This window comes from Bactrocera oleae, chromosome 4 (genome assembly GCF_042242935.1).
Source record: "Bactrocera oleae isolate idBacOlea1 chromosome 4, idBacOlea1, whole genome shotgun sequence".
NCBI classification, from domain to species: domain Eukaryota; kingdom Metazoa; phylum Arthropoda; class Insecta; order Diptera; family Tephritidae; genus Bactrocera; species Bactrocera oleae.
The window spans coordinates 37,741,206-37,758,166 of record NC_091538.1 but is presented as its reverse complement, the minus strand read 5'-3'; the positions used below and the strand labels follow the sequence as shown (position 1 = coordinate 37,758,166).

The 16,961-nt window shown below is 33.3% G+C and overlaps 1 long non-coding RNA gene across 1 annotated transcript; it reads right to left on the bottom strand.

Moving 5' to 3' along the window:
• Positions 1 to 2,189: 2,189 nt before the first annotated feature.
• On the bottom strand, positions 2,190 to 16,048 carry LOC118683396 (uncharacterized). Its single transcript, XR_004979226.2, has 2 exons — positions 15,768 to 16,048; positions 2,190 to 4,064 (listed from the first exon to the last, which is right to left on the bottom strand). It is a non-coding gene; the product is annotated as an uncharacterized lncRNA (long non-coding RNA).
• Between the last annotated feature and the right edge of the window lie 913 nt (positions 16,049 to 16,961).

Here is a 16,961-nt window from a genome sequence, read left to right as displayed (position 1 = left end):
TCTTTATTGATATTCTTAAGACTAACTAATTTACATAAATCTTGGTGCTATTAATACTATTAGCTGTATCGATAGTTATCTGTTTACTAAGACGGCTTTTACATTGGTACTCTTTTGACCCTCATATTTTTCAAATTCTCTTTTGGTGTCGCTCTGTACATTCACACGGGCAAAAAGAGTCTAGCAACTCGAGTCTAGTTTTTCTGCATTCCTTTTCACAAAACTTTCGTAAATATTTGTGCGGTTCGACGGCGCAACACTTAGAGCGTGTTGCATATTTCATTTATATGTTGAGATGATGGTCACACATTTTGCTTGCAATGAATTACCATGAATATGGTAGAACAATATGCATAATACCTTCCCGCTTAATAGGTTCAAAGAAATACTTAAGACGGGAATGGGAATTCCACCAGAATGTATTGAATATCCGCTACTAATATTTTCAAGGCCAAATTTATAACAAGAATTTCCTAATCTTTAAGTATTAACAATTCATAATTTTCTAACTCCATAATCTATATCTTAATTTTCTCCTTATTTACAATTTTTCAAAATATTTCTATTATTCTATGCATACATATTTGCATATTACATACAAAAAATAGATAACAGAATTCAAATTTGTGAACGAATTCATTTGAAACCGAGCGCTCTTGCAACCATTCAAAGAATTTGAAAGTGAAAAGGAATGCTGAAAAGGGTAGCAGTGAGCTGTTAGGAACAAGAACACAAAGCGTGCCACCCGAACACGAGTGGCACGGTCCCTTCGTCTTTCCTCGTCGTCCCCTCGCCCTCAATAAACCGGGGTTACAAAAGAATCTATGTGTAAAAGTAGAGTAACAGATAAAACTATTAGTTTCTATTGTTATATTTGGGTTGTTATTGATAGTGCATTTCTATTGTTATATGTTGTTTTCATACATTCTGTTCATTCAGAGATAAGGTTGTTTTGATGTTTGTTTGTTTAGAATATTGGTGATATAATGTGATAAGTAATACGTTCCTTAACTCTCCCCGGTGTTCAAAATGAAATGTCGGAATTTTTAAATCGATTGATATTTGATTGTACTATCGCATATTACTATTATCATTCATTGATTATTTTTATCAATGTGTAATTGTATTATTAACTATTGTACAATATTTTGTTTCATTAAATTTTGATGTTTATAAGTATATTTTTAATTATCGTGCTTTTATTTAATTAATATTTTTTTCGCTGATATTATCATTATTATTAATCTTTTTATATTATATATGGAATTATTATTGTGGGTTTCTTTTGATATGTTTGATTTCATTTTTATTAATGATTTTGTTTTTATAAAAAATGTTTTAAAATTAGTTGTGATATTTTTTTCAAAAGCGATTTCAGAAAAAATCTTTGCTTTTCCTAAGTTTTTAATAGTCGTATTGACCTCGGGAATCTCGTAGGATAATCGTATGAGCGTGAATTTTCTTGAAGTCAACAACCATTTTCCTTTTTAAGTTTCCCTTGTTTTCGGTACCTTTTTTTGGAACTATTGGTTGGATAATTCCGCCATTTAACAATTTTTCAATTTCTTTCTTGACAAATTCGTGATCAGGCATTAGATGTGGATAATGTGTTGTCCATATCGGATCTTCTTATTTGGTCCTAATTGATGCTTGTATTGTGGTCGTAAACGGTATTCATTCTAGTGCTATAATTTCTTCTCATAAGATCATCGTCTGAAATCATCAACGTCCATTGGGACTGGTGCTGATTGTCGTTGTTTATTGAAGAGGTTACTTTGTTGACATTTATTTCTCTGAATCCTTAAGTTTGGTATGTAGTTATGCTGGTGTCTGTCCTCTCGGTGGGAATATGGTATATTGGTTATGGGTGTCTCCATGTTGATATTGTTTGTGGAAATTTTGCGTTGTTCCACTGAGGATAATCTTTAGGTGAATTCCTCTAGTTGCTTTTTCAATGTTTCCTCAATGCAGCGATTTCTGCATGGAGTTTAACCATTTGGTGTTCCACTTTGATTTGTTATTACTGGCGAATTAACTGACAACTGTTATTTGTTGTCGTCAAAGGCTGCTTTCTTGCTGTTTAGTCGAGGTGTAAACATGAGATCTTCTTTCTTAGATTACTGCTGTTTCGTTGTTGTTGGATTCGGCGCTGTCCGCTTTTTCAGGATCTGCTTTGAATCGTATGCTACTTTTTCAAGCAGTTTGTATTGGAAGTCCTACTTCCCGTGGTATTTTAATTTTATCCTTCTTTAGAATCGCGGAGTTCCTGTCTTTTCAAGGATGTCTCCTGGCTTTTTTTGATAGCAAGTAAAAATTTGCCATCCCGGTTGAGCCCCCAGTTAATATCGTTTACACGATATGAGTCGAAAGAAATATACTTTTGAGCTGCATAGAAATGTGTACTCTTTATTGATCTTCTTAAGACTAACTAATTTACATAAATCTTAGTGCTACTTATACTATTGAGCTGTATCGATAGTTATCTGTTTACTAACAGATAAAACTATTAGTTTCTATTGTTATATTTGGGTTGTTATTAATAGTGCATTTCTATTGGTATTTGTTGTTTTCATACATTCTGTTCATTCAGAGATAAGGTTGTTTTGATGTTTGTTTGTTTAGGATATTGGTGATATAATGTGATAAGTAATACGTTCCTTAACTCGCGGACATTGTGTTGTTGAAAAAAACCAAACGACGACTTTGTCCACAAACATACATATGTATATACATAAATACATAGATATATGAGCTCGCATACATATTGACACCAAATTGTGTGAATCGTCGCGGAATTGACAAAATTTGTTTCAATGGACAATTTTACGACAATGACGGTCGGCTATGTTGTCTCGTTTGTCCTTTTTGCAGTGGTTTGGTATTGGTTTTGAAGTTGACTTATGCTCTTTTGAAATATTGCGATTACCGATTGGGCTGCATTTTCATAGCGTCGATTTTAAATAAAATGGGCTAAATCGACAAACTATGAAACAATGATAATAAGTAAACATATAAATGTACTATATGGAGTGTGCTTAGAATATATAATTTTATATAAATTTTATAATTTAATGCCACATATAGTGCATAATATGAAATAAATTAAAGTATTATTTTATTTCGCATGTTGCCAATTGCAAGGGAACATCAGACAAATTCTTCAATTTCAGATTTTTACCTTAAAAAGGTTTTATTTTTAAAAATAATAGCGAGGCGCAGAGTTATGAATGAACGCACTTTGCTTTAAAGCAGACGCACATTCCTTATGAATGAATTTGTTTTCGTTGTAATATGAAATACTTAGAAAATATGCCGCGAGTTTGCAGTTCGCAGTCTACGTTTTTTTGTCACTTGCGCGAATGTTTGATTTTTTGCGAAAGACATATTGAGGGACAACTTGTACAAGTTAACGCTGTTAACGCTCAAAAGATTGAACTATACGTTTCCAACGATACGGAAGCGCATCAACAACAACAATACTTATAAAATGCTGATGCCATGTCTGCCTGGCCGGATCAACGTAACAATAGCTGGTGCATGCGCATCCATTCCGACAAATCAGCAAGAAGACACCTGTGCCCGCAACGTGATGCAGAAGTTTAATGTTGAGAAGTTAATATTGTAAAAATCAGTCTAAGTTTCACTTTGATTCAATAAAGACGGCTTCGGCCTAAAAATTATATTTTTTTGCAAAACGTAACATAAAATATAATAACTGGCGCCCAACTGCCAGTCGCGATCGCCGTAATAAATAATAACTAATGTAGTGCTAATATCTGTACCGCGACTACCGCACCTACACAGCTCCTCAAGTAGCAGCAACAAAGGTGACAACAACAGCTCCTCAAGTAGCAGCAACAACGGTGGAACCAACAGCTCCTTAAGTAGCAACAACATCGGGGAAACCAACAGCTCCTCAAGTAGCAGCAACCTACAACATCAGTGCAATCTCCTGGGACAGCAGAACGCACTAACCGCAAAGAGTGCGAAAAAGAGTGGACCTCAGTAGTGGAAAACAAACAAAAATCCACTTCGCCGCGGGATGATCCTACTGTAAGCATAGACTAAGATATCATAGAAAAACAATAATAGAAAACATATTCAGTTATAGAAGTAAGCGAAAGAAAATAAGAAAATATCGTGAAAATAAAGTTTATAGAACCGAAAAACAAAATAGTAATGGAGATAAAAAAGTAAAAGTGGGCAAAAAAGAAAAAAAATGAAATATTCAAATTAAAATAATAAATAAAAACGGAAAATATCAAATTTAAAATAAAAAAACAGTAAAACATTTCAAAAGAAGATATATATATAAAATAAAAATATACACTTGTAGAAAAGTAGAGTTAAATATACCAATTAAAATTAACGAAAGAGAATAATATTCAATTTTGGGGAAAAAATTTTCATTAGAAACTATAAGAAAAAAGAAAAAAAAAAGAAAATAGGAAAACAAAAACAAAAAATTAATTATTAAAATAATATAAAATAATAATTAATTATTAAAGGATTATACAGTCAATAATTAAATAAAAGCAAGGCCGCGATTCACCACCTTTAAGGGGGACCCTCCGGCTTTATAACACACAACAACTGCGATTCACCACCAAAGGGACCTCCAGAGATTGATCACTTAAATTAATAATTGATTTGAAAAAGTAAAGAAAAAAAAAGAATAACTTAAATTAATTGATTTCATTTAAGTTAGAAAGCAACCATTAAATCAAAATTGCAAAATCAAAACATTATTAGACCACCCGTTTTAAATCCAAACGTTCCCCCTCCACAAAATCCCAATACAACTCCCGAACTAGAAGCTCTTATCAGTAGAATTGTTAAGGAAATTGTAGTTAGAGAGAACATAACGAATAACCCAAATAGCATACTGACTAACGCAATTGACCAGACTATTGACCCAGAATACCGTGGACGATCTTGACAAAATACCTGACATTATACGAAGCCTGCGAGAATTCTCTGGAAACCCCGGCGTATTTAACTCGTGGAGAAAAAGTATAGACCGCGTGCTTAAGATCTACGAAGGCATCAGAGGTACCCCAAAGTACTTCAGTATCTTAAGCGTCATTAGAAACAAAATTGTAGACAACGCCGACGTTGTCCTAGAATCGTATAATACTCCACTTGACTGGAAAGCTATCTTACATGCCTAACAACCTATTACGCGGACAAACGCGACGTTACCACCCTTGAATGCCAATTAGCCTTTTTAGTACAGGGACGGAAAACTATCTCAGAGTTTTACCAAGAAATTTACAATCACCTTTCTCAATAATTTATCGAGTCTTGAAATGGGACCCGAAGCCCTTCACCTTTTAACACAAACCTATAGGAACAAAGCTTTAGATACATTCATAAAAGGACTCAATGGAGATTTTCCTAGACTCCTAGGAATAAAGGAGTCAGTAGACCATACCAACCACAAATAACAACATATCACCAAACAACACCGTATTACCAAACAAAACCATATCACCAAATGTCACAAAATTACTTCAATAGACAACCTATCGGCCAAAACCAATACGGCAGACCACAATACCAACAGTATCAACAAAACTTTTAACCACCACGACCTAACGGACCAAAGCCACAGCCCAAGACAATTCCAATGGATATAGACCATTCGCAACAAACAACAGCAGTCAACTACATCAATAGACCCAACTTCAACGCAATTGCAGGCAAACGACCATCACCATCATCTAACCAATTAAGCAACAACTACCCGAACAAATTTCAACGAATCAACTATATTGCACAAGATACTAACGAAAATAATAAAAACTACGAAGAAGATACCACCCAATATGAGGAAATGCAACCATGGGAAGAATGCAACAACGAATATATGAGAAAAGAGCAGGACAACCCAGAAAATAATTTTAATGATTTCGTAGACGTTTATTTTTTAGACTAACCTCCTTATCGCTACCTTACTTCGAGTGTAGGACGAGCGATGGAAAAATATTAAAATTTCTAATAGATACCGGTTCAAATAAGAATTACATTCAAACTTTATTAGTAAAAAACCCCAAACCCAATGAAAACCTTTTTTTCGCAAAATCAGTAGGCGGCAATATCGAAATATCACGACACACCGAACTCAACCTTTTCGGACTCAAGGAAGAAAAACACAAGTTTTTTATCTTACCCACACTTAAATCCTTTCATACAATTCTTGGCAACGATAGCCTAAAACAGCTAAACGCAGTTATATACACATCAGACGACTATATGCTCGTAAAAAACAACATAAACATGCCATGAAAATCGTTACAATTTAAATAACAAAATTACTTATATGCATTTGTTTTTTTTATTTTCAGTGTTTTCTATTTTTCCATTTCAGATTTTTATTTAGATTAATATAATTAAGAAATACCTATAAGTATATTTTATTATTATTTTAATTAAATAATAAATTAATTAATAAAAAATAAATAAATAAAAATTAATTTATTTGCATTTAATTCGTTAAATATTTGAGGTTTTGATAATACATAGGTAAGTATACAATTTTTTGATTTGACCACCAGTTAGTGTTCACTTCGTTTACACAAAGCAGCTAAAAATAGAAATTCATACATAAATACGTGAATTGCCACGGTCTGTTTGTATGCACTATGACTTGTATACATACAACCAATTCAATATGCCATATACTTGTATTCATAATTACAAGAAGAAAAAATTCATTCATGTATCTGCATATCTACATACATGAAAACGTGAATATGTCACGGTCTGTTTGTATGTACACACGTCATATGCTCTTCAATATGCCATATATTCATACAAAAAGAACAAATTCATTCATACATATATCTACGCATTCAAATAACACTAACAACAAATTCATTCATACATATATCTACGCATTCAAATAACACCAACAACAAATTCATTCATAAGAACGCGCATATTCTACAAGTTGCCCAAAAGCTGCTTCTTCATGGTGATACTAAAAATCAGAAGTTGAAGAATTTTCTGATGTTCACTCCAGAAGAGAAAAATGGCAACTTGGGTCATTGCCGATTTAATATTTTTGTTTTTTAATTTTCATATATTATACTACATATGGTTTTAAATTATAAAATTTATGTAAAATTGCCATTTATATGAAATCCTTTATTACTTCTATATATTCTAGGTAAACTACATATAGTGCTTGTATATGCTTACTTATTATCATTCTTTTATAGTTTGTCGATTTAGTCCATTTTATCTAAAAACGACGCTATTAAAATGCAGCCCAATCGGTAATCGCAATATGTCAAAAGAGCATAAGTCAACTTTCAATAGCAAATCACTGCAAAAAGGACAAACGAGACAACATAGCCGATCGACATTGTCGCAAAATTGTCGATTGAAACAAATTTTGCCAACTCCGCGACAATTCACACAATTCGGTGTCAATATGTATGCGAGCTCGTATGTATGTATGTAAATATGTATGTTTGTCGACAAAGTCGTCTTTTCGTTTTTTTCAACAACATAATGTCCGCCCGAACTCGCCGTTATTTCCTTGGCTTGCCACCATGCACAGATACGTGTCAAGTGAGGGCTCATAATGTATTAATATGTTGCTTAATTTGTATTGAAAAATACTAATGCATTAATGACTTATTGACGTAATATAATTAATAGATACATAAAAATATAAATACAAATAAATTCATACCTATAATGGTTTTAAAATAAATTCGATTAATAAAGATATATCTGAAATAATTATGTGGCAGTGCGCCCCTGAGTCCTCCTTGCCAGCGATCGTTCAGCTTGCTTCTCGCAAAAAGCAAAAAGTGTGGACAAAAGTCATTGCTTGTGCAGGGCAAGAAGAAGCAAGCATCAGCGTATGTGTATTTAAGAATGCATGTGTGATTATCACATTTGTGTAAATACGCATAATAAGTAAATATTCAATAAACCTAAACATATGAACATATTTTCCTGATATATTTTAATTATATCAGGAAGTAAAATATGCTATTAAAGAAATTGAATTATGATATGCTTAGATTCCAATTGATAAAATAAAAAATTAAATAAAATTTCAGTTTCATGAGTTTTAGGATTCGAACGTATAGGTTCGTATTCGGATTGTGCTTAACCCTTTCCCGCTTACGACCTCAACCACCAAAGTGGAAACGCGGCCGCTTAGCCACCGTTTTATTGTTATCCTTTGTTTAATAAGCAATTGCTCACACAACGCACATATATAAGTTGGAAAAATAGCCTATTAAATGTTTATTTTATTATGAATTCTGGGGTTTTTACTGGTAATACAGATTTTTAATTCAGAAGGCTTTTCATAACTATAAATTTGTCATATCATAGAAATTGAAAACATTAATCTAAATAGGTATGCGCAACGATTTTTCATTTAGGAATATTCGTTGTATCTATTTATAGCATTTCGCACATTGCGTGGTGTATTTTTATTTTTCGAAGTTATATTTTTCGATGTTCCCTTATCTGGAACTACAAATTAGTACTCAAAAAGATTTCACTTAACATTTGCTCCTTCTCTATTCATTAACATTCTCTGGTAAAATGATAGGATGGGAAAATTAACATTTTAGCAGAGAATCTTTTTGAGTACTAATTTGTAGTTCCAGATGAGGGAACATCGAAAAATATAACTTCGGAAAAAGGAGTATATAAAAATATCTGATAGGATTTAAACTTAGGAAAAATATTTCACGTTGCAATAAGGAAGTGTGCTATACTATACTATAGCAGCACCGCAGCCGATTTTCGAACAACTTTGTCTAATCTGTGAACTCAAACAGCTATTGTTGTTTACTTGCTTCAAATGTTCATCTATTTGTATGTGAATATTCTTGAAATTGCCTTCCTTCATTCGCATGTCCAAATATATGTACATATGTACATATGTACAAGTATGTCCCTCAATATGTCTTTCGCAAAAAATCAAACATTCTCGCAAGTGACAAAAAATCGTAGACTGCGAACTGCAAAGTCGCGGCATATTTTCTAAGTATTTCATATTACAACGACAACAAATTCATTCATAAGGAATGTGCGTCTGCTTTAAAGCAAAGTGGTTCGTTTATAACTGCGCCGCGCTATTTTTTTTGTGCGCCTGGTAAACCACATTTGGTTTTCATATAGAATTCCTACGCAAATGCGATTTAATTAAGTTTATAAAATAAAATGAACGAATGAAATTGAATGGTTCAGTAAAACGAGAAAAACTCATTAATTTTACAATTCGACAGCCACCACTGAAAATCCTACCTATCCCCTCACGTATGTATGTTGCCCTCAAGCTGCTTCCTCATGACGATGGTAAAAATCTGAAATTGAACAATTTGTCTGATGTTCCCTTTAGAAAAGAGAATTGGCAACATGACCTATTAGCGAAATGAAATAATATTTTAATTTATTTCATATTATGCACTATATATGGCATTAAATTATAAAATTTATATAAAATTGCTATTCATATGAAATCTTTAACTACTTCTATATATTTTAAGCATACTGCAGTAAAAGTACTATTACCTATATGTTTATAATCATTGTTTCATAGTTTGTCGATTTAGCCCATTTTATCTAAAAACGACGCTATGAAAATGCAGCCCAATCGGTAATCGCAATATTTCAAGAGAGCATAAGTCAACTTTCAATACCAAACCACTGCAAAAAGGACAAACGAGACAACATAGCCGACACAGAGGCGTGTCAAGTGAGGACTCATATCATCAGCTAAAATAAAATCAAAATAAAAATTAAGATTTATGATTTACAGGATTCGAGCGTATAGGCTCGTAGTAGGATTCAGATTAACTCCTTCACGCTTACGACCTAAGCCACCACAAAAGTGGAAACGCGATCGCTTAGCCACCGTTGTATTGTTATCCTTTGCTCAATAAGCAATTGCTCACGCAACACACATACATAAGTTGGAAAAATAGCCTATAAAATGTTTATTTTATTATAAACTCTGGGGTTTTTACCGGTAATACAGCTTTTTAATTCAGAAGGAATTTCATTGACAGAGTACGAAGGGACTATGGAGCACAGGAAGAAATATTTTTTAGAGTGATCTATGACTTAAAAATTGGTGGTTCTGCAAAAAATTTTTTGCAAGCAAACCCACCTCAAGATTGGGCAACTTGTAAAGCTAAATTAAAACAGCACTTCAGGCCAACAAATGACCAGATGACTTTGACCAAACCATTGTCTAGCCACCGTTGTATTGTTATCCTTTGCTCAATAAGCAATTGCTCACGCAACACACATACATAAGTTGGAAAAATAGCCTATAAAATGTTTATTTTATTATAAACTCTGGGGTTTTTACCGGTAATACAGCTTTTTAATTCAGAAGGAATTTCATTGACAGAGTACGAAGGGACTATGGAGCACAGGAAGAAATATTTTTTAGAGTGATCTATGACTTAAAAATTGGTGGTTCTGCAAAAAATTTTTTGCAAGCAAACCCACCTCAAGATTGGGCAACTTGTAAAGCTAAATTAAAACAGCACTTCAGGCCAACAAATGACCAGATGACTTTGACCAAACCATTGTCTAGCCACCGTTGTATTGTTATCCTTTGCTCAATAAGCAATTGCTCACGCAACACACATACATAAGTTGGAAAAATAGCCTATAAAATGTTTATTTTATTATAAACTCTGGGGTTTTTACCGGTAATACAGCTTTTTAATTCAGAAGGAATTTCATTGACAGAGTACGAAGGGACTATGGAGCACAGGAAGAAATATTTTTTAGAGTGATCTATGACTTAAAAATTGGTGGTTCTGCAAAAAATTTTTTGCAAGCAAACCCACCTCAAGATTGGGCAACTTGTAAAGCTAAATTAAAACAGCACTTCAGGCCAACAAATGACCAGATGACTTTGACCAAACCATTGTCTAGCCACCGTTGTATTGTTATCCTTTGCTCAATAAGCAATTGCTCACGCAACACACATACATAAGTTGGAAAAATAGCCTATAAAATGTTTATTTTATTATAAACTCTGGGGTTTTTACCGGTAATACAGCTTTTTAATTCAGAAGGAATTTCATTGACAGAGTACGAAGGGACTATGGAGCACAGGAAGAAATATTTTTTAGAGTGATCTATGACTTAAAAATTGGTGGTTCTGCAAAAAATTTTTTGCAAGCAAACCCACCTCAAGATTGGGCAACTTGTAAAGCTAAATTAAAACAGCACTTCAGGCCAACAAATGACCAGATGACTTTGACCAAACCATTGTCTAGCCACCGTTGTATTGTTATCCTTTGCTCAATAAGCAATTGCTCACGCAACACACATACATAAGTTGGAAAAATAGCCTATAAAATGTTTATTTTATTATAAACTCTGGGGTTTTTACCGGTAATACAGCTTTTTAATTCAGAAGGAATTTCATTGACAGAGTACGAAGGGACTATGGAGCACAGGAAGAAATATTTTTTAGAGTGATCTATGACTTAAAAATTGGTGGTTCTGCAAAAAATTTTTTGCAAGCAAACCCACCTCAAGATTGGGCAACTTGTAAAGCTAAATTAAAACAGCACTTCAGGCCAACAAATGACCAGATGACTTTGACCAAACCATTGTCTACTAATGCACACCATTTCTTATTAAATAGAGTGAGTGAAATTAAAATTTTATTTTGATTTTCCGAGGCTAATTGGTAAAAAATTCCTCGTTGTTATTTGTTTCCTCTGTTCTGCTCATAGTGTCAACCTCCAGGCTCTACCATAAGCATAATGAAAAGAGTCAGTTTCGAAAAGTATAATTTACCAGTTTTAGAAAAAAATAAAAGAATAATTAGTACACTGAATGGCGAAATAAGGGCAATGAACGAAAGAGTTAAGACATCATGCCCACTAGAATTTAGATATTCTCAAAATGCAAGAATGCGATGGTTAAAAATGGATTTTAACAAGCCATACGACCATATACTGGTTTGATTGATTGAATGATTTTATATTTTAAAATGTGAAAGCAATAAACATTGAAAACAAAGAAATGGCATTGAGAAATGGTGTCAAGCTTCTATTCCATACGAAAATTATGCATGAGCAAGTTTATTCGTTGGAAGAAAGAGAAGTTAGTAAAATCAATCTCGACCATTTAAACCTAGAAAAAAAGATGAAAATAAGTAAACTATTAAAAAAAGTACGAAAAGCTAATTTATAAAGAAGGAGATAATCTGACAAACACCAATACCGTTGTTCATGAAATTAGAACAACAACGGATCAGCAAATTAATTCCCGAATTTACAGATTGCCCCCCAAACATGCGGATGAGGCGGAAAGGCAAATTAAAGAAATGGAAAAGCAAGGAATAATACGAAAAAGTCGAAGCAAGTACAGCTCACCAATAATAATTGTGCCAAAGAAATCAGATAGTTCCGGTATAAACAAATTTCGATTAGTGGTTGATTACAGGAGGTTAAACCAAATTACTGTTGACGATAAATATCCCCTGCCAAATATTGATCGAATTTTAGATAAATTGGGCAAAGCACAGTACTTTAGCACCATAGATCTAGCTAAAGGTTACCATCAGATCCTAATGGCAGAAAAGGATATAGAGAAAACAGCTTTTGTGACTCCAGCAGGCCTGTATGAATACGTCAGGATGCCTTTTGGGCTTAAAAATGCTCCAGCCACTTTTCAGAGATTAATGAACGACATCCTAAGGGAACAAATTAATAAAATATGTGTAGTCTATCTAGATGACACATTAATATTTTCTACATCACTAGAAGAACACATACATTCACTAGGAACTATTTTTTCAAAGCTTCAGGAAAATAACTTAAAAATCCAGGCAAATAAGTGTAGTTTTTTAAAAAGAGAAACCGAACTTTAAGGCCGCGTTTTGACAAAAGACGGCATAAAGCCCAACCCGGAAAAAATTTTAGAAATACAAAATTACCAATACCAACAACAGAAAGGCAATTAAAAGAGTTTCTAGGGACCACAGGCTATTATAGAAAGTTTATTAAAGATTACTCTAGAATATCTTACCCAATGATAAAATATTTAAAGAAAGATAACAAAATAAATCCGAGAGATCCTCAATATATAGCCAGCTTTAAAAATTTAAAAATCCTTATCTCATCACAAAAATTTCCTGAATATGACAAGAAATTTACAATTACTACGGATGCAAGCGATTACGCCATTTGAGCTGTTCTTTCATAGCAAGGCCAACCAATATGCTTTATCTCAAGAACATTAAACAATCATGGTCAAGGCGTTTAAACTAGCTACTAATGCCGAAAATAAGGTCTGTTGGGTTTCCTCCAACTCTTCTTCCTGGTCGCGCTGCTCACTCTGTTTTCACAGGTTGTACATGGTTTCGGCTGTATGTATAGTTACACGATACTCAAAGGTTCACAGCAATATAAGCTGTTTATAAATTTCTGAAATATCCGACTTGTTTTACAGAAACGAAATAGTTTTGGTCTTAAATCATTATCCACCGATCGACCTTTATGTTTTACCGAAATGAAATATTCACTTTGGTTTTAAAGCGCGACCTTTACGTTTTAGAGAAACGAAATATTCAGTAAAGTTTTAAAATTGAAACTGTACTACACGCCGTCATGTAATTGTTAATTGGCACTGCAACCCAAACGCTATTTTACAACTGTACCGCTATTTTACACTGTGCCCTAAACACACCACTGTAACTGTATTACTAACACGCAATCTTTCTGGAACTGTATGTTATGCTGCAACCCACCTTTCTAAACCTTAGCACAGTTCCCCAAGCGCTATCTTACAACGTTCGTTAAGTGTAATATCTTGGAAATATTCTTTGAAAATATCAAGTTGATCCGATAATTACTTTTTGAGTTATTCGTTAGTGTGAAACTTCAAATTCATTTTTTCAAAACTATGTTTTTTGAAATGGTGACAACTGTTGCTCGAAAACCGCTCAGTAGATTTTAATGAAATTTATACAGCTTTTATAATACATTATGAAATCGGGCCTGATCGAACATTTCTTTTAACTGTTGATTTTTTTTCAAAAATCTACAAAAATCCTCTTATGCCGCCATTTTGTTAATTTTTGAAAAAAAAAAGCTTCGATCAGGTTTAGGATTCCCGATTTATAAAACTAATTTTTTTTATCCGATTGATTTAAGACGAATCTCCAAGGACTTATGATTGTCACCGCAAAGACCTTTTTTTTGGAACTGACAGCTATAACTTTGGAAATAAAATTTTTTTTTTGAAAATTTCGTGCCATATTACTACTTTTATCGTGCCTCTGACTACCCCTAACCCCTTATGCTGAACTGTGCCCTGAGCTCACCGCTGTAACTGTCTCACGCAAACAAAGTCTTTTCTGGAACTGTACGTTATACAGAACTGTGCCCTGATCACGCCACTCCAACTGTATCACGAACACGAAATCTTTCTGAAACTGCACTTTATGCTGCAACTGTGCTCTGAATGCACCGCTGTAATTATATTGCAAACACGAAATGTTTCTGGAACTGCTTAGATTTGCTTATCTAATATTAATTAGATTTTTGGATGGCATTAACGAGATCCTTTCCTTTTTCACTTTCACTTTCTACATTCTTGATTAAAAGTCGATTTCTTTCTTGGCGCCAGACAGAAAACATCAAACTAAATATTTAGTGTGGTATTAAACAAATAAAATTTCAAACTGAGGATATAAACCACTGTTTGAAAACTGTACAGTGTATAGTGCAACATTTTTTTAAAGAAACGAATTCGTCAAAAACTGCACTAAATCAATCAGAAAAATGAATGCCAGGCGAAATAAACAAAGTTTTTCAAATCTGTTTTTAGTAAATTGAAAATTATTTTCTAAATTACCATACTTGAAAAGTGTCAGCTCTTCTTTTAAACAAATTATACTCAATAAAATCGGTACAATTGGTACGAAATGTCTCCGCGATTTGCACATAAAATGATTCCTCTTATTTCTGAATTAATTTCCAGCGCAAATCACACATTATATCAAACATATCAATTACAATTAAATTATTTTCTTCTAATTTCTTAATAGTACAACTCTGCGTGGTTCCAATGTTATGTAAAACCCTCGGTATTATGAATTATATGGCACAAACAACCAATACCAATTATTGTTATCATTTTCTTTTTTCAAATCAACAAACACACTTTTCTTTACTCCGAAATTTACGTTTGCGTTATCAACACAAAAGCTAGTTATATTTTTAAAATTTAGGTCAATCACGTAACTTTAATTTAATAAAATGTGCCATATTTCCTGATAGCTCAGAATCTGATTCATAAAAGCTTAAAGGTTTAATGTTCAAGTCTTTTTGTTTTTTAAAATACCGTACTAATAAAGGAAAGGTTTTAATATTGCCATTATTAGAAGCATCTTTTGTGATCGAAAAAGGACGGTTATTTTGAAGGTCATTGATAACCATATCTGTTGCAAACTTAGACAGAACGTTAGTACATATCTTTGTTGACTTCGTTCTTCTGCATGTAAAATCAGGTGCGATATGTGAGTCATTAAATATAAAATATTTAAACAGCTTGTTGTGCAATCTGCAGATAAATGACTATGCACTACAGAGTGGTATGTGAACGTAGGCTCCGCTAATGCAGTATTCAACTTTCCATCTTTGTTTATCAATAAGTTGGATACTGAAGGCTTCTTTTGAGTGTTTAAGATGCGTGTGCTTTTAAATGCTTACGCGCGTCAGTCAAATCACCATTTGCTATCGAAAACTCACCCACGCAAGCAATTCATCTCACCATGGTATTCTTGCAGCCTCGCTGCTCCCAATTAAATTCGGTTTTTCAACTTTCTTAGAATTTGCATGTGCGACGAGTTGCACGTTTAGATTTTGTTTTACTACCGTCTGATAACTCCATGGATGACAACGACTCCCTAACAAGCGATTGTATCAATGCGGCTATTCTAAGTAAAAAAATTGTAGCGTGTTTCATTAATTTTGCAACAAAATATTTAAATAACCCGACTTCCCACGCAGCAAGAGTTAATTACCACTGTCAAGGATGACATGATGCGAGACTCTCTCATTTTCGCTGATTTTTCTGTTATTCTCTTTCCCTGATTATTAAAATCAGGGAATTTCGAACAGCTGATGTCAAAAAAGGCGGGATGCCAGAAATAAACCCGCTAAAAATAGCTAACAAAAGCAGTGCGAAAAGAACGACACAAATACTTTTGAATAACGTGCAACTAAATTTTATTTGTTAATTTAATTTAAAACGTTCATTATAAAACCATGATATTTTATTATGACTTGTATTGTTTCTTTGTTATAATTTTTTTTATTTATATGCTAATTTTTTATGTTATATGCATTTTTAAAAATTTTATAATATAAATACAAGTATATAGGGATGTATATGCGTTATATAGGCCTACTTGGGGACGGAGCACCTAAAAATAATATCGAAATGCAAAATACCCCCAAGTTTTTTTTATAATACCCAATCCATTTTCGTTCGACAGTGGCATGATTGGCAAATGTTATAAAAAATGTGGGTTTTGACAGCTCTCTCTCGATTCAAAGAGTCTCGCATCATTTCATCCTTGCCACTGTATTTAAATAGCAAGTACTTTTATGAAATTTGAAGAGACAGGAATAAAAATCTTGCAAAACAAAACAGGGTGCCTCAGTTACATGAAAAAATACCAATGATGCCTTAACTTCAGTGAAATAATAATAAACTTATTGTTTCGAATTACGATATTCAAAAGTAAGTACAATCCTGATTTGTTGAATTTTAATGGAAATTCAGGACATTAGCATCCTGATTTAGGAATTTTGAAAAATCAGGACAGGAGGTGAAAAATCCGGACTGTCCTGATCAAATCAGGACATCTGAAACCCTACCTGAGTGCACCGCTGTAACTACAGTGCGAACACGCAATCTTTCTGGAACTGTACATTATG